The sequence below is a fragment of the Bos taurus genome, chromosome 4, assembly GCF_002263795.3.
Source record: "Bos taurus isolate L1 Dominette 01449 registration number 42190680 breed Hereford chromosome 4, ARS-UCD2.0, whole genome shotgun sequence".
Taxonomy (NCBI): Eukaryota; Metazoa; Chordata; class Mammalia; order Artiodactyla; family Bovidae; genus Bos; species Bos taurus.
The window spans coordinates 78,433,317-78,453,221 of NC_037331.1; the positions used below are offsets into that span (position 1 = coordinate 78,433,317).

A 19,905-nucleotide genomic window follows, 5' to 3' on the forward strand; every position below is an offset into this window, starting at 1 on the left:
TGTGGAGCAACTGGAAACCTGATATTACTTTGGAAAGCATATATTGCTTTTAAAAAAACATTTTAAAACATATATTTACCCTATGCTCCAGCAATTTCACTTCTAGGTATTTATTGAGGAGAATGACAACATAGGCTTTCAAAAAGACTCATACAGTCAATAAAGAATTATGGTATATTCACTCATGCAGTGGAATACTGATTGCAATGCAGAGGAAAACACTTTTTCCCCTAAAAGACTTCATGGATCTCACAGACATCATGTTAAGAGAAAGAAGTGAGGCACAAGAACATTTACAATGTGGAGTATGTACTATCCTAATGTCCAGCATCAACCCTGAATTTTGGAAATGAGCATAAAGGGAACTTTTTGAGATGATAGATGATCTATATCTTAATTGAGTTGTAGATTACACAAGTGCATTCATTTGCTGAAACTCCTCAAACTGTATTCTTAAGATGTTTACATTATAGTATATAAATAAATTTCAATTTTTAAAAAGTAAAGCATTAAGTAAAATCATTATGTTCAAGGAATTATAAGATAAGGCATTAAATTTTGAAAGAGTACTTCCAACTTGTTTTAATTTGGGTTCCCACAGAAGCACATTTTGAGACAGTATTTCAAAAGTTTACAAGGTAAGTTCGGGAAACACGGGAAGAGGGTGGGGAAGTAAAACAGGGAAAGGAAGCCAGACAGTAATGGGTGTGTTTTAAAACAGATTCCACATTGGACAATTAGAGCTTCATTTCCTGAAGAAACCTAGGAAACGGTGCAAAACACAGGGTTGGTGTTATTCTCCTGGGAGAAGAGGACACTGAAGTGTTTAAATACCTACTCTCAATCGTCTTTGGTTGGGGCTGTTCACACAGGTTGTTAATTTCTGGACACTCCCAGCCTGCCATGTGAATGAGAAGAGAAAAATTTTGTAATTCCATAAAAAGTCTTCAGGTACAGTAATAAGATATAAGCAGTTAGACTTTATTTGTCCCACACTGAATAATAGTGTCCAAGGGATATGTGGGAACGCTGATAGCATTTGCTAAAAACCTTTAAAAATAATCAGATAGGGAGATTTGGTGTAAGGTTGACATATGGGTTATATGAGACTGCCCACTGCCAAGAAAAACTGTAAAAGATCAGCAAAAACAAAAATACAAAAATAAAGCAGAAAAATAAGGAAGAAAATCAATTTTTTCCATTGTAAATATAATGAAGTAAACCTAGAAAAAGTAAAACCTGCAAGAGATAAATAAATAAAACTGACCTCATATTCCCCATTCAGAGAAGGCAATGGCAACCCACTCCAGTACTCTTGCCTGGAAAACCCCATGGATGGAGGAGCCTGGTGGGCTGCAGTCCATGGGGTCGCAAAGAGTCGGACACGACTGAGTGACTTCACTTTCACTTTTCACTTTCATGCATTGGAGAAGGAAATGGCAACCCACTCCAGTATTCTTGCCTGGAGAATCCCAGGGACGAGGGAGCCTGGTGGGCTGCCGTCTATGGGGTCGCACAGAGTCGGACACGACTGAAGCGACTTAGCAGCAGCAGTAGCAGCATATTCCCCTTTACAAAAAAAATCACCAGAAGGCAATGCGATATTGTACACAGTTTTGAAGAAAAGTAACCTGAGAATTTAAACACAGTTTTTGTTATTGGGTCCTGGGAAAATACTAAAATCCATTAAAATACTAAAAAATACTAAAATCCACGACTATTGTTGTTGTTCAGTTGCTAAGTCATGTCTGACTCTTTGTAGTGCCATGGACTGCATGTAGCATGCCAGGCTCCTCTGTCCTCCACTATCTCCTGGAGTCTGCTCAAATTATGTCCATTGAGTCCATGATGCTATCTAACCATGTCATACTCTGTCATTCCCTTTTGATTTGCCTTCAGTCTTTCCCAGCATCAGGGTCTTTTCCAATGAGTTGGTTCTTCACATCAGGTAGCCAAAGTACTGGAACTTCAGCTTCAGCAATAGTCCTTCCAATGCATACTCAAGATTGATTTCCTTTAGAATTGACTGGTTTGACCTCTTTGTAGTCCAGGGGACTCTCAAGAGTCTTCTCCAGCACCACAGTTCAAAAGCATCAATTCTTTGGTGCTCAGTCTTCTTTATGGTTCAACTCGCACTTCCATACATAACTACTGGAAAAACCACAGCTTTGACTCTATAGACCTTTGTCGGCAAAGTGATATCTCTGCTTTTTAATGCACTGTCTAGTATCATCATTTGATGACCTTTTTTTCTTCTTTATGAGGAACAAATAGAATATGGATGTGACTATCATTTTAAGCCATTTTTATGTGTGCTTCTCCTCTAGAATATTAGCTACAGATTGCAACAAAGTGGAGAAGAATCAAGGGGAACACATACAATGGTTGCAAATTTCCTGTTAAGAAATCTTTCTTTTTCAATGTGCTACCTTATTTCATGTTAAAGAATAAAGGGAATCTTCCCATTCCAATGCCTCAAATGAAGTCAAAGTATGATGACTGCATGCTTCCACTGAAATGTCCCAAAGCAAAGGGTCTGATTCCCTATCCAGAGGGAATCTTCCTCTTGGGCAACAACTCCCATACCCTCTTATCTATTCAAAGACATCTCATCTGTTTTTCCCTGTATGATCAAACCTCCTTTTCTGTCAGATCATTTCTATTAGCATACAAATAAATGCTACATATTTCTCCATCCTATTTCTCTGCTCCTCTTTGCAGCAAATGTCTCAAAAATTTCCTTTCTTTCTTGCCTCTATTTCTTTCTCCATTCTTTTGAGCTGATTCCAGTAAAGCTTTTCCATACATTACTCCATTAAAACAACACTTCTCAAGATCTTCCTTGACGTCTACCTTGTCAGATCCAAATCCTAATTGTACTTGACATTTCAGTGACGTTTGACAGCAGTGAGCGCTCTTTCCTTATTTAAGTAGTTTTCCACACAGCTTTGGGAACTGTATTCCCTTTCACTGACAGCACATTCTCTATCTTCTTTACTGGACCCCATCCCTCTGAATAGGGCTTTCCTGATAGCTCAGTTTGTAAAGAATCCGCCTGCTAGGCAGGAGACCCCATTTCAATTCCTGGGTAGGGAAGATCCACTGGAGAAGGGATAGGCTACCCACTCTAGTATTCATGGGCTTCCCTTGTGACTCAGCTGGGAAAAAATCTGCCTGCAATGCTGGAGACGTGGGTTCAACCCCTGGGCTGGAAAGATTCCCTGAAGAAGGGAAAGGCTACCCCCTCCAGTATTCTGGCCTGGAGAATTCCATGGACTGTATTGTCCATAGCTTCACAAAGAGTTGGTCACGAATGACTGACTTTCATATATACACACATCCCTCTGACCTCTAAACATTGGAGTGCCCCAGACTTAGTCACTTTCTTGGTGATCTCCCATAGTTTCATAACAATAAATACCACTTGATATTCTGATGTTTCCAAATTTATATCTGTATTCTCTTTCTAGAACCTCCTATTTGTATATTTATGTTTGGTTTGGATGTCTAGGCAAATTCTCAAATTTAACATGGTCCATTCACATAACTGAAATGCTCTGTGCCACCAAATCTGTTTCTCCCACGTTCTCTGTGTCAATGAATGAAGACACCATTTTTTCCAATTGCTGTGAAGCTGGAGTCCACTTTAATTTTTCTCTATGCCTCATACCTCACACCCCCTAGAAAATTTTGTTAGATCTATCTCCAAATCATATTCAAAATCTGGCAAATTTTTATTAGCTCCCTAATCAGCACCATAATTTTAGTCACTTAGACTCTTGAAATAGCCTCTGAACTGGTCATCTCCATTCTGGATTGTGGGTGAATATGATGTGTCAGTGTATGTAAAAATGTACCATTCTGATGAGTGATGCTAATAATGGGAGAAGCTGTGCATGTGTGGGGGCAGTGAATATATGGGAATCCTCTGTACCTCTCCCAAAATTTTGTGATCAACCTAAAACTACTCTGAAAAGAAGTCCTAAAAAAAATCCTACACACTATAATATTACTGATTTGGTTGGTGTCTGAACTGCAAAGAAAGGAACTGATAATCAGAATTCAAATCGTTTTTTCTGTTGTTTCTTAATTTTTTATTTTGATGAAAGTTTTTTTTTTTGATGCCTGTTGTTTAAGAAAATAGTGTATTCATTGTTCATTCAAAGTGGAGGAGAGACCATGTGATCTTTTCCGTGTTTGTATATGAAAAATCTGTTTTTCTCCACCAAATATCTCAGTTCTTTTTTTTTTTGAAAATCGCATCCATGGAATTCTCCAGGCCAGAATATTGGTGTGGAGAGACTTTCCCTTCTCCAAGGGACCTTCCCAACCCGGGAATCAAACTGGGGTTTCCTGCATTACCGGGAGGTTCTTCACCAACTGAGCTATCAAGGAAGCCCATCTCAGTTCAGAGAAGAATATTAATTTTTCATACATTTCTTAAAGCTTTTAAATAAGTGTTTATTGAGTATTTGTATACTAGGCACTCTAAAAGTAAGTTGTTGCCTTCTCTTTTGTTGAGCCTGGGGTTGACATACTAGAGCCTCCAGGCCAAATCTAGAAGCCAATTGCCAATTTTTATTCAAAAAATTTTATTTGGGCATAGCTGCATTTATTCATAAATGTCTATGGCTGCTTTCGCTCTATAATGGCAGAGATTAATAATTGCAATAGAAATGGTAGACCCACAAACAAAATATTTACTCCTATACTTTACATAAAAAAGTTTTCTGACCCCCGATCTAGGGGATATGCCATGATATAAAGGCATTGGCTTAAGGACAGATAAATGTGAATGGAGTTAGGAAGAATGGAAGAAAGGAGGCCATGGGTGGCCAGTGGGGCAATGCCAAGGGACCAAGGAGATAAGACTTGAGAAAGCTGGAGAAATCCAGGAGAAATCTGGCCAGGTGTGTGAAAAAAAAGAATGATTGGTAATAAAGAGTTGGTCCCAAGGGAAGATTGTGACTAAAGACGTCCGAGTGTTGCAAATACGCCGTGTCTGTTGGAGTGGAAGTTGGCTGAGACATCTGCTTGTAAATCATGTGGAAATGCTTGACAGAAAGAGACCTGCAAAGGAACAAGAATGATACTATGACTGGAGAAAAATGTTTAGCACAAGAGGAAAACAGAAATGCCTCATTTTTCTTATGCCTGAGAGGAAAAACAGGTTATTGCTAGCATAGTGATGGGAGGAGATGGGTAACCATGGCCCCTTGTTTTTCTGCCAGAGCCTGCTGCTGCTTACTCCACTGAAATCTCAGAGCAAATATACATGTTCATACTGGTTGTTAGTGGAGCTGAGTCTTTTGAGGATTGTCTATTGAGGAAATACTTAGGTTTGAACAAAGGGAGGTCACATTTCAGCACAGCTGTTTTAGTGGTTGGTGGACAGTATTGGATAGGTTTTGAAATGAGAGGAACTATACATCATTCAAACAGACGTTTTCATATGTCCAGGGATAGGGCAGGAGGAGGGAAGGCCACAGAAGCAGAAGTTACCTGTATCCTTTTATACACAACTGCACAACAGCCAAAGTTCCAACTGCCTGTGGGCTCTCTCTGGCAATTGAAGCCCACTCAGTTGGGCACAGAAAGCTGGAAGTTCCAGAAATAGCACCCTGCCCCGGCAGGCAGCCCTCCACAAATGACTAAAGGGAGTAGGCAAATAATCTCTAATTCCTGTAGCTCTCAGGTGGGATAACTCTGGGTCAGATGTCCCACAGTGTTCTCCCAGAGTTCCCTTGTGAGGTTGAACTCCCATCAACTACAGTGATACTGGCTTGAGAACCTACCCTTTTCCTGTCTCCCTTCCCCTTCCCCTACCAGTCCTGGGATCGCCTTGAATCATTGTCTCCAGGTCTCCTTCTGGAGAATCCAAATGAAGGTAATTGTCTACACTGAAGTGAGAAGTGGCATGAAATTGAATGCCTACATATTTATATATCTGAATTGTACTCAAGAAAGAATATCTAGATTGCATTGAGATCGACAGGTTCAACTTTTCAGCTTGAGAAACAAGATAAAGCCCTTAATATGAGACCAAGTAACTAAGGTCACAGACAATAAGAAAGATTGAGGGTATTTGGGATGGTGTTGCTGAGATAGTTGGGCTAGTGGTTTGAAATTAAAGTCATGCATGACAGAAAGCTGTTCATTGAAGATGTATCACTCTTTGGCCCAGATTTGGGGTATCTAAATAACTAATGAAAATTAGTAAACTCTAGACATCCATTACAAGTAAATTCAATTCAAACAATTTTTGTAGAAGTCCAATTGTATGCCTTATGCTGCATTGGGAACTTGGGGGTACAAAGTTGAATAAACAAGATTCCTGCTCTTGAGTGACATGACGAGAAGTAAGGCTTTAGTCATTGCCACATTTTATCATTAAAGCATCCCTGTAGGGCAGCCTGGGTATGCATACTGGTATTCCAAAAAGAAAAAAGCTAAGAAGTCAAGAGTGGTCGATTTTCAGGAAGATCATAAATTAGAAAGGGAGATCAAAAATCTAGGACTGTAAGAACTGATTGAGTTTTTAATTTTTATCCATTTTTAAGTTTTTTTTTTTTCCTTTTACCACTCTACTCCTTTGTAATTATAATGTTTAATCAGAGGATCAGAATTACATAGTACTCAAATGGAAAGACATTCTCTTAGTCAATTATTTGTAGAGATGTTCATTGGAAGGATTGATGGTGAAGCTGAAACTCCAATACTTTGGCCACCTCATGTGAAGAGTTGACTCACTGGAAAAGACTCTGATGCTGGGAGGGATTGGGGGCAGAAGGAGAAGGGGACGACAGAGAATGAGATGGCTGGATGGCATCAGAGACTCAATGGACATGAGTTTGAGTGAACTCCGGGAGTTGGTGATGGACAGGGAGGCCTGGTGTGCTGTGATTCATGGGGTCACAAAGAGTCGGACATGACTGAGCGACTGAAATGAACTGAACACTATTCAAGTATTCATGTATTTTTAGAGCATCTAACTAGGCAAATTGCAATTTCTAGGTAAGATTAAGGGCATATATTTATGTATAAGAAAATAAGATAGCAGTTTATGTTGCATTTTACTTATAACACCATGACAACTATTTTTAAATGAATTTTATTGGATTATAGTTAATTTACCATGTGTTGTTAGTTTCCATTGTTCAACAAAGTGAATCAGTTATCAGTCCAGTTCAGTTCAGTCACTCAGTTGTGTCCAACTCTGCAACCCCATGAATCGCAGCACGCCAGGCCTCCCTGTCCATCACCAACACCCGGCATTCACTTAGACTCATGTCCATCGAGTTGGTGATGCCATCCAGCCATCTCATCCTCTGCCATCCCCTTCTCCTCCTGCCCCCAATCCCTCCCAGCATCAGGGTCTTTTCCAATGAGTCAACTCTTCGCATGAGGTGGCCAAAATACTGGAGTTTCAGCTTCAGCATCATTCCCTCCAAAGAAATCCCAGGGCTGATCTCCTTCAGAATGGACTGGTTGTATCTCCTTGAAGAGCAAGGGACTCTCAAGAGTCTTCTCCAACACCACAATTCAAAAGCATCCATTCTTCGGCCCTCAGCTTTCTTAACAGTCCAACTCTCACATCCATACATGACCACTGGAAAAACCATGTATACATAAACTAACTTATTTAGATTCTTTCCCCACATAGGTCATTACACAGCATTGAGTAGAATTCCCTGTGCCATACAGTAGGTTCTTATTTATCTGTTTTGTATGTAGTAGTGTGTATATGTCCATCCCAATCTCCCAATTTATCCTTCCCCATGACAAACATTGAAGTGACAAATTATCTGTTTCAGACAGAGCCAGTATTAATGAAATGGTACTGAGTCTATCTGTCAAAAGTAGCACTACGTGGTCTTTAGTCTCCAGAGGAAGCTCACTAAAACATCAGCTGCTGAGCAGACATTGCTGGCTGGATGGGATAAGGCTGATGGAGAGGAAGAGGGGTGGATGGAGGAATGGCATCAGTGGAAGATGAGCAGGATATGGGTGGAGAAAAGTGAACAGTATTAGAAGAGTATTTTATAGCTGTTCTGCTGGGTTTTTCAAGGTTTTTGTTTTTTTTTTTAACTAAGACAAAAATATAAAAACTGACGATAGTAATTTAGTACATGATAATTTGCAGAACTTTCCCTGATCCTTATCCTCTATTTGAATCTCAGTCCTCCCCAAATCTCATTTTTCCTCACCTATCACATCATCACTGCACTTTACCTTATTCCTTATCTTCATCTCATCCTTACCCCTTCTCTAAACCTTTCCCATTCCTCATCCTACCTCTGAATTTCAGCCTTGAGCCAAGTTGCAAACCATCCACTCCTATCTTCCAAGAAATTAGTTATTAAACAAATGTCTAATTTAGTGGTAGTTAAAAACTAAGTCATTAACTAAGTGATTAATAATAACTAATAAATCAATAAGAACTAATTTTCTAAGTAATAATTAATAATTAATTAGTTAAACAAATTAGTTAATCATTAAACTGACTCATTGGTAATTTTTTTTCATTAATAATTTTTTAAGTTGAAATTTTAATATTTTGGTTTTGGCTACATTAAAAATTTCTTGCATCAAATGCCACATGAAAATGCTTTGTACACCTTATATAATCTTGGTGACATAGCTAGGTAAATAATATCATAGTTTTACATACCATTGCTGAAATCAAAGTAAGATGAAATGAAATTTGCTGTATCAGTCAGTATGCTTTTAAATGGCCATGGATCCCTATGACTCTATGCAATCTCATTCACCCTAACGGGCATATAATATTTTGATATTGCTTTTAATTTGGTATTTATCAGAGGCTTTTAGGTATCACCAGAATGTGAACCAACAGTGAAATCCACGGTGGAGGTGAAGAGAAAATGGGGGATGGGTGTGTGGGAGCCCTGGAAAGGAGAAGCAAAAAACTGCCCAGTAATATCCAATGAACTAAATGTCCAACTCAGAGTTATAAGGAGCACTTGGTTTTGAGCATGGATGGCTAGAGGAATAGGCTTTCTAGTAGGGAACTCCTTTCATGCACGTTATCATTTTATGATGGATAAACTCAATACCTTAGAGATGTTCTTTAAGGCTGATAGAACTCAGTAACTACGGTGGATTTTAAAATGTCCACAGTTCTTTGCCAAGAAATGGCATTCATAGCCTCACCCATGCTGGCTCTGGGTTGGCCCTGTAATTTGCTTTGACCAATAAAATGTGCTGGAAGTGACATTGTTCCATGGACGAGCACTTCAGAAGGTTGGCAACTTTTGTGTTTGCCATCCTGGAAGCCAGTTGCCATGTAAAAAGTACAATTACCCTCATGGAAAGGGGGGGACATGTGCAGAGAGGCTCTGGAGAAAGAGAGATTATGAAGGGAGAGATGCAGCTCTCCCAGCCACCAAACTTAGTCATCAGATGTGAAAGAAAAGCCATGTTGGGTCTTCACGCTCATTTGAGACCCCAGTCCACACCACAGGGAACAGAGATAATCCACTCTGCCTAGCCTCACGCTGACTGCAAATCATGAGCATACACACTGTTGTTCTAAGTCGCCAGGTTTTGGAGTAGTTTCTTACATAGCAATAGATAACTAAGACAGAAATTGGTACTTGAAGCTTCCGTACTGCTTTTAAATAAGTTTGGTGAACAAATAAAGCCATAAGATGTGCAGTGTTGGCCTTGGGTGAGCTGATGGCAAAGACTGGCAGGGTGACAAGGAAACTATTAGAGGAGGCTGAAAAAGCAATGAGGAAATTACTAATGGAAGCTGGATACAGGACGATCCCTGTTCTGTACAGCCAGAATTTTGCCAACACTATTGTGTGCAGTAATGTGAAAGATAGAAAATTCAACTAATAAATTTATGGATTTGGCTAAGAAGATGTCTGGGCAGAATGTTTAAAGTGCCATTTGACTTCTTTCAACTGTATATGATAAGGTACTATAAGAAAGAAGAACTAAAAAATTAAGTATTAAGTGTGCAAGCAAAACATGAAAAACAGAAGGTTCTAGACAGTCTCTCTTAAAAGGAAAAGATTTTCAAAATGAGATATTGCCTCATGTCAAGGACAAAATCCAGGGTACATTGAGTAAAATATGGCCTCAAGCTAAAAAGCAAATCAGGGGGATGGATGTAAGAAGCTTGTTAAATTTCTTAAAGATTTACAGGAGAGGGAGAGGGTGGGGAGATTTTGGAGAATGGCATTGAAACATGTATAATATCATGTATGAAATGAGTCGCCAGTCCAGGTTCGATGCACGATACTGGATGCTTGGGGCTGGTGCACTGGGACGACCCAGAGGGAGGGTATGGGGAAGGAAGAGGGAGGAGGGTTCGGATGGGGAACACAGGTATACCTGTGGCAGATTCATTTCGATATTTGGCAAAACTAATACAATATTGTAAAGTTAAAAAAAAAAAAAAGATTTACAGCACCTATATCCTAATCACCTATATACTTTCAGCTAGACAAAATGAGTTCTAAATTCTTAAGGATGTTGTCACACATTAGTTTGACACACCCAAACTAGAAACAGGTTTGTTTGGCAGGAATTTTTGATGAGGCTTTTAGTGCAGAGAGTAAAGTTCCCCCAAATATTCAAAGAAAACCCAAAAACATTTCAAGAGAAGGACTTTGGGCAAAGCATCACCACCTTGGACTAAAGTGGACAGAAACAGTTCAAAATGAAAAGGAAGCCTATGGGCTTTCTCTCAACTTTCTATGTGAAAGAAGTAGACTAGTTAATTGCAAGCATAACCATTTGTTAGAGGAAATGAAAGACTTCTAGGAGGAGAGTCAAGAAAGTGTAAGGCAGAAACAAGTTCTGTAGAGAGCAAATCATTGAAGGAAGCAAAACTGGGTCTTATCAAGTAACTTTTTTCTGTGTGCCACTAAGTTCTATGATGCTTTGTTACAAAGAATAGATAACTGAAAGTCATATTTTGTGCATTACAGGAAACTGAAAAAATTAACTGGGGTTCCTATTCTATTCATATTCCTATTAATTTGGATTCCTTATTCCTATTCTATTAAAACATCCATGAGGACAATAGTTTTAAACATAGGAACAAAATTCTATGAAGTGTTTTCTGAAGAGAGATCACAAGAGACTTTAATCAGTTAAATGCCTCTCAGTTCAGTTCAGTTCGTAGCTCAGTTGTGTCCGACTCTTTGCGACCCCATGGACTTCAGCACAGCAGGCCTCCCTGTCTATCACCAACTCCCGGAGTTTATACAAACTCATGTCCATTGAGTCGGTGATGCCATCCAGCCATCTCATCCTCTGTCGTCCCCTCTCCTCCTGCCTTCAATCTTTCCCAGCTTCAGGGTCTTTCCAAATGAGTCGGTTCTTTGCATCAGGTGCCAAAGTACTGGAGTTTCAGCTTCAACATCAGTCCTTCCAATGAACACCCAGGACTGATCTCCTTTAGGATGGACTGGCTGGACCTCCTTGCAGTCCAAGGGACTCTCAAGAGTCTTCTCCAACACCACAGTTCAAAAGCATCAATTCTTTGGCACCCCACTTTCTTTATAGTCCAACTCTCATCCATACATGACCACTGGAAAAACCATAGCCTTGACTAGATAAACCTTTGTTGAAAAAGTAATGTCTCTGCTTTTTAATGTGCTGTCTAGGTTGGTCATAACTTTCCTTCCAAGGAGTAATTGTCTTTTAATTTCATGGCTGCAGTCACCATCTGCAGTGATTTTGGAACCCCCAAAAATGAAGTCAGCCACAGTCTCCACTGTTTCCCCATCTATTTGTCATGAAGTGATGGGACCAGATGCCATGATCTTAGTTTTCTGAATGTTGAGCTTTAAGCCAACTTTTTCACTCTCCTCTTTCACTTCCATCCGGAGGCTGTTCAGTTCTTCTTCACTTTCTGCCATAAGGGTGGTGTCATCTGCATATCTGAGGTTATTGATATTTTTCCTGGCAATCTTGATTCCAGCTTGTGCTTCTTCCAGCCCAGCGTTTCTCATGATGTACTCTGCATGTAAGTAAAATAAGCAGGGTGACAATATACAGCCTTGATGAACTCCTTTTCCTGTTTGGAACCAGTCTGTTGTTTCATGCCCAGTTCTAGCTGTTGCTTCCTGACCTGCATACAGGTTTCTCAAAAGGTAGGTCAGGTGGTCTGGTATTTCCATCTCTTTCAGAACTTTCCACAGTTTATTGTGAACCACACAGTCAAAGTCTCTGGCATAGTCAGTAAAACAGAAATAGATGTTTTTCTGGAGAGTTATTTGTATATTGTGCTTTGCTAGAGGCTCAGATGTTAAAGAGTCTGCTTGCAATTCAGGAGACTGGAGTTCAATCCCTGGGCTGGTAAGACCCCCTAGAGAAGGGAATGACTACCCACTCCAGGATTCTTGCCTGGGAAATCCCATGGACAAGGAGCCTGTTATCTTTTAAAATAAAATTAATTAATTTATTTTAACTGGAGGCTAATTACTTTACAATATTGTAGTGGTTTTTCCCATACATTGATAGGAATCAGCCATGGGTGTACATGTGTCCCCCCTCCCACCTCCCTCCCCATCCCATCCCTCAGGGTTGTCACAGTGCACCAGCTTTGAGTGCCCTGTTTCATGCATCAAACTTGGACTGGTGCTCTATTTCACATATGGTATCTTTTTTAAAAAAATTGCTAATGGATTTTAGTAATTATTAGAAGAATGTTCTCACATCATACAATATTATTTCTTGTGGCATATTTGTGGGTTTTTTACATTTTATTTTTATTTAATTATTTTTTATTGACATATAGTTCATTTACAATATTATTTTAGTCTCTGATGTACAGTTCAGTGACCCAATATTTTTATAAATTATTTTCCGTTGGTGGCTCAGACAGTAAATAATCCACATACAATGTAGGAGACCTGGATTCGATCCCTGGGGCGGGAAAATCCCCTAAAAGGGAATGGCTACCCACTCCAGTATTCATGCCTGGAGAATTCCATGGACACAGGAGCCTGACAGACTACAGTCCACGGAGTTGCAAAGAGCTGGACATGACTGAGCAACTTTCACTTTTACAGTTATTAAAAAATAATGACTATATTTCCCTGTTCTGCACGATATATTCTTGTTGCTTATCTATTTTATACATAGTATTTTATATTACTAAGGCCCATATTCCTATCTTTCCCATCCCCCATTCCCATTGATATTTGGTTAATTCTATCTGACTGACCAATGGAAATGGAATACAAAACTTATACCATGTTATAAAGCTAATTATCTCTCAATTTAAAAAATGTACTAGGTGTGAGAATGATATTGTGTTTTTATGTGGGAAAATGTCTTTTTCAGAGAAAGCAGAAATAATTGACATGAGTTACTTTTCACATATGCAACTTAATTCTACCTGTCTTTGTAAAAGTATTTTAAAATTGCAGATCTACACATCTCAGTCTTCATTTTCCCTGACAACAGACTTTTCCTTGGGTACATTTATATTTCTGAAAACAAAACTAAGTTACTGCAAAATTTTCTTAAGAGGGCTTATGATTGGCTAATGTATGATTTCTATGCCAGGAAATCAGTTTATGAGTCTTTAGATCAAGATAAAAATCTGAAGTTTCTTTTAAAAATTTTAAGTACATTTACTCTAATTTTCTGCACAAAATAATCCTCATTACTTTAAAAAGAGAAATTACTTCCCTTGAGAAGTTTCTGCCTTTATGATGATTGTTTTATTGCACTTTACCTAAATCTAAAATCTCTGCAGCTCATTCTTGAATTCTCTTGAAAGTGTTCTTGCTCTCTTTTTGTCTCTGTCTATATACTGATGTATAATAGGTATCCAGTAAAAGTCACCCTTTAAGTGTACAGTTTGATAAATTTGGACAAATGTATAATGTCATGTAACCAGCACCAAAATCAAGATAGAGGACAATTTTCATCATCTCAAAAAGTTTCCTCATGAGTGATGATCCTTTGTGGGCATTCCCTTCTCACCACTCCCAGGCCTTGACAACCACTGATGTATTTTCTATGCCTATATGACATTCCGCAGAATATCACGTGTGTGTGTGTGTGTGTGTGTGTGTGTGTGTATAATCACATAGTATGTAGATTTCTGCGACTGGATTCTTTCATTTAGCATATTTAATATTCATTCATGTTCTTACACATATGAGTAGTTCTTTTTATTTTACTGAATAGTGTCCCATTGTATGAATGGACCACAGTTTGCTTACCTGTGCATCAGTTACTGGACCACTGAGTTCTTTCTAGATTTTTATTATGAAAAAATTGCTCTAAACATTCATATAAGGTGTTTGTGTGGACATATGTTTTCATTTCTTTGGAAGAAAAAAAATGATGGAAAATGATGGGAAAAAAAAGAAAAAAAATGAAAAACAAAATGACTGTCATGTGGTAAGTGCATACTTAATTTTATAAGAAAATGACAAATTGTTTCTGCTAAGTGGTTGCACCATTTTGCATTTCCAACAAAATGTATACACACCAAAACTCTGTGTGTGTGTCTATGTCTGTGTGCAGTTGCTCAGTTGTGTCTGACTCTGTGATTCCATGGAAGCTGCCAGGCTCCTCTGTCCATGAAATTTTACAATCAGGAATACTGAAGTGGGTAGCCAATTCCTACTCCACCAGTAGGTTATGTAGTGGTATGGAATTGTGGGTTTTATTTTTTATTTTAGGATTTAGCATTATTTTATTTTAGCATTTTTCTAATAGCTAACAATTTTGAATATCATCTCAAGTGTTTGTTTGCCATCATGAATCTATTTTGGTTAAGTACCTGTTTCAATCTTTTGCCCACTTAAAAAAATCTAGTTGCTTGTCTTCCTGTTGAGGTGTAAGAGTCCTTTATATTTGTTTAATACAAGTCCCTTAGCAGATATATGTTTTGCAAGTATGTATCCCAATCTGTGGCTTATATTTTCATTTCCTTTAGAAGTTTATCTCAAGTACTAGATGTTTCAGATTTTAATAAATTCACTTCTATTCATTATTTTGTAGTTCAGCTTTTTTAGTCCTACCTAGGAAACTTGCCTAACCCCAAGGCCACAGAAATTTTTGTCTCAGGCTTTCTTCTAGAAGTGTTGTAGTTTCAAGTTTTAAAATTAAGTTTATGATTAATTTGAATTATTTTTTGAATGGTGTGAGGTACAGATTGAACTTCATCTTTTTGCATGTAAATATCCAATTGTTTCAGTACCATTTGTTGAATGGTCTAGTCTTTAAACGTTGAATTGCTTTAGCTCCTTTGTCAAAACTCAATTGATCATATATGTGTATGTCTGTTTCTAAACTCTATTTTATTACATTGGTCTTTATATCTACTATAATTTAATATGTAGCTTTATAGAAACCCTAGAAATTGTATAGTTTGTACAGTATAAATTTATTCTTCTTTTTTGAGATTTTACTTATGTAAATTTAAAAATTTTGCTTATTAGTTTCTATAAAATAGCTTACTAAGATTTTACTGATTTATACTGGCATTATATTACTTGGGGGGTGAATTAGCATCTCAGTCATGTTACTCCATTTATTTACATATCTTTTGATTTTCCTTAGCAATACTTTTTCATTTTAAGTGTAGTGATAGTGCACATCTTCTGTTAAATGTATTACTAAGTATTTCATGTTTTGGATACCATGTTAAGGAATTATTTTCTAAAATTTAATTTCAAGTTCTTTGGTGCTGCTACAGAGAGTTATAATAGAGTTTTAGTATAGAAACTTTGCTAAATTTACTTATTTGAATAAGCTGTTTTTTTATAGATACCTTGGGATTGTCTGTGTATAAAATCATGTCATTTGCAAGGAAAGACAATTTGCTTTTCCCTTTCAAATATATATGCTTCTTTAAAAACTGGCTTTGTAACCTAGATGTCCATCAGCATATGAATGGATAAGAAAGCTGTGGTACATATACACAATGGAGTATTACTCAGCCATTAAAAAGAACGCATTTGAATCAGTTCTGATGAGGTGGATGAAACTGGAGCCTATTATACAGAGTGAAGTAAGCCAGAAAGAAAAACACCAATACAGTATACTAACACATATATATGGAATTTAGAAAGATGGTAACGATAACCCTGTATGCAAGACAGCAAAAGAGACACAGATGTATAGAACAGTCTTTTGGATTCTGTGGGAGAGGGAGAGGGTGGGATGATTTGGGAGAATGGCATTGAAACATGTATAATATCATATAAGAAATGAATCACCAGTCCAGGTTCGATGCAGGATACAGGATGCTTGGGGCTGGTGCACTGGGATGACCCAGAGGGATGGTACAGGGAGGGAGGTGGGAGGGGGGTTCAGGATGGGGAACATGTGTACACCTGTGGCAGATTCATGTTGATGTATGGCAAAACCAATACAATATTGTAAAGTAATTAGCCTCCAATTAAAATAAATACATTTAAATTAAAAAAAATAAAATAGAAAAAAACTGGCATTCCTGAAGTAAGCTTTAGGTAGGAGTTATGAGAGCAGACTTTATTTTTTGCCTGTCTAAGAAGGAAAGCACATATTTTTTCACTGTGAAATACAAGGTTAGGAAGAAATAGTTTGTAGATATTATTAGGTTGAATAAGTTTCTTTCTGTTCCAAGTTTCTATTTCTAGTTTTCATAAATGGTTTTGCACCTACTCTCACATATTTTGCTGATGTGATTAATTACAGTGATTTATTTTTTAATGTTGAAACTCTTATGTTCCTTGGCTAATCCCTAATTGGTAATGATTTATTATACTTTCTATACTATGCTGGATTCAGTTTGTTAATATTTGGCTAAGAATTTTTGCATCTGTATTTATAAGATATACTGGATGATAGCCTTATTTTTTTCTTGAAATGCCTTGATTAGTTTTGGTATTAATGGCGCCACAAAATAATTTGGAAATTTTCTCATCCTCTTTGATTTTCTGGAAAAAAAAATATAGATTGATATCTTTTCTTCTGTAATGTTTTATAGAAATCACCTGTGTGTCTACCTTAGTCTGAAGTTTTTATTTTTATCTATCTATCTATCTATCTATTTTGTGGGAAGATTTTTCAGTATACATTTAATTTATTTAATAAATATAAGATTAGTCATGTTATCAGTTTCTTCTTTGGCTTGTTGTGTGTCTCACAAGGAATTTGTCAATTTCAGTCAAGTCATATTTATTGGCAAAAGGTTTTTTCATAATATTCCATTAATATTCTTTTATCATCTGTAGTAACTGTAGTAATGCTTCCACTTTCATTTCTAGTATTAATAATTGTGTCTTCTCTTTTTCTTAATTAATCTATCTTGAAGTTAGCAGTTTTCTTGGTACCTTCTTTTACTTTTGTTATTTTTCTTTATTGTATTTCTGTGTTCATTTTCATGTATTTCTGTGCTTATTTTTATTGTTTTCTATTAATGCTTATCTTGTATTTAATTTGCTCTTCTTATTTTAGAGTACTAAGTTGGGCATAAGTCATAGACTTGAGTCTTTTCTTTCTTTTACTTCTAAAACATATAAAACATAGTAAACATTCCTTTTACTACTGCTTTCATTGCTCTTACATTTTTGATATGTTGTGTTTTATTTCCATTCAATTTACAGAATTTTCTCATTCTGATGTGATTTCATTTGTTACTTGTGGGTTTTTGTGGTGTGCAAAAAATTTTAGTTGTTTAAATATTTAATCATTGGAGCTCGTGTATGTGTTGCCCTACATGATGAAAGGGACTTTGCAGATGTGATTAAGTATCTTGCAAGGGAACTAAAGAGGCTCTTGATGAAAGTGAAAGAGGAGAGTGAAAAAGTTGGCTTAAAACTCAGCGTTCAGAAAACTAAGATGATGGCATCTGGTCCCATCATGTTATGGCAAATAGATGGGAAAACAGTGGAAACAGTGGCTGACTTTATTTTTCTGGGCTCCAAAATCACTGCAGATGGTGACTGCAGCCATGAAATGAAAAGACGCTTACTCCTTGGAAGGAAAGTTATGACCAACCTAGACAGCATATTGAAAAGCAGAGCCATTACTTTGCCAACAAAGGTCTGTCTAGTCAAGGCTATGGTTTTTCCAGTGGTCATGTATGGATGTGAGAGTCGGACTGTGAAGAAGGCTGAGCGCCAAAGAATTGATGCTTTTGAACTGTGGTGTTGGAGAAGACTCTTGAGAGAGTCCCTTGGACTCCAAAGATATCCAACCAGTCCATCCTAAAGGAGATCAGTCCTGGGTGTTCATTGGAAGGACTGATGTTGAAGCTGAAACTCTAATACTTTGGCCACCTGATGCAAAGAGCTGACTCATTTGAAAAGACCTTGATGCTGGGAGGGATTGAGGGCAGGAGGAGAAGGGGACGACAGAAGATGAGATGGTTGGATGGCATCACCAACTTGATGGACATGGGTTTGGGTAGACTCTGGGAGTTGGTGATGGACAGGGAGGCCCGCATGCTGCAGTTCATGGGGTTGCAAAGAGTCGGACAAAACTGAGCAACTGAACTGAAGGGAACCATTAGCCTAAATTATCCAGATATACCCAACATAATTACCACGGTCCTTATAAGGGAAAGAGGGAAGCAGGGAAGTCAGAGAAGGAGATGTGACAACAGAGGAAGAGGACAGAGAGATGCAGTCTTGAGCCAAGAAATGCTAGAAGCCTCTAGAAGATGGAAAAGAAAAGGAATGGACTTTCTTTTAGGGTCTCCAGGAGAAATGCAGCCTTGCCAACACCTTGACTTTAACCCAGCAAAACATGTTTTGGATCTCTGACCAAAAGGGCTGTGAGATAATACATTTGTGTTGCTATAAATCATTAAATTTTTGGAATTTGTACAGCAATAATAGAAAAATAATAAAGTCATATAGAATTATTTTTAGAATAGATATGTGGATTAGTAGAATCACTACTTTCAAATCTCTATCTCAGACACACACACACACACACATGTGGATTTTCATTACATACATGTAATCCCCACCCAGATCAAGATAGACAAACTAGCAGGGTAGAGAATAGCTTATATCTTAACATCCCATAACTGTAAACATGCATTTATATGTGTATGTACAAGAAACACATTAACAGAGAGAGAACTTTTTTGGGAGATGGGTTATTGAAGTATTATTTACTAATAATGTGAAAGTATTAACTTGGCATTGTGAGAGAGTAAGCTCAGGAAAACATCGAAGTTTTATATAGGGAGTAGTTACTTAGACAGGAAGTGAGAAAGATAGTGCAGAAAATGTCCACGAAAGTTGAGTTTGCAATCTAAAATTCCAAATACGAACATTTGTGCTCTATCTTTCTAGCACTCACACTGATTTCTGTTTCTCCTTTTTTTTGTGGGGCATATGCTCCTTAGATTTAGACACAACCAGGTATACGGAAATTACTGTCATACTTCAGCGGTTGTATGGGACCTCCTCCATGTTTTGTTTTCCTTTCATGGCAAACACGAAACAAAAAAATATTAAACACCCAAACCATGTGTCAGGTGGCTTTTGACTTTCGTATGTTGTTTGAATTATTTCAACCAGCCAGAGTATGATACATAAATATTTATCAGGCTGTACATTAAAGACGTGAATATTTGCCCCCAGTCCAATCTTCCTTGAACAGAAGGCAACTTCAAGGCCTACATATCTCCCAAGGGTGCGGAGGTCCACATGATCCATTGTCCCTCCCTCAGCTATGGCCAAGGAAAACCTTAGGAAGCAGCATACTCCTGAGAGTGGAAGAAGCACCACTGAGAACAATGGGTGAAGTACCTCCCTGTGCAGACCTAGGACCTGGTCAGAGAATCCCCACAGTCCATGTGGTGAGCCTTCACCCAATCAGCCAGGAAGATTTCACAGTTGCTACAGGGCTATCATTCTTCACTTTGAATACTTAAGTAATAAACAATTCCAGACATTC

General features: G+C 37.8%; 1 non-coding gene across 1 annotated transcript; it reads right to left on the reverse strand.

Moving 5' to 3' along the window:
* Positions 1-19,396: 19,396 nt before the first annotated feature.
* MIR2421 (microRNA mir-2421) lies at positions 19,397-19,474 on the reverse strand. Its single transcript, NR_030876.1, has one exon. It is a non-coding gene; the product is annotated as a microRNA mir-2421 (primary transcript).
* Between the last annotated feature and the right edge of the window lie 431 nt (positions 19,475-19,905).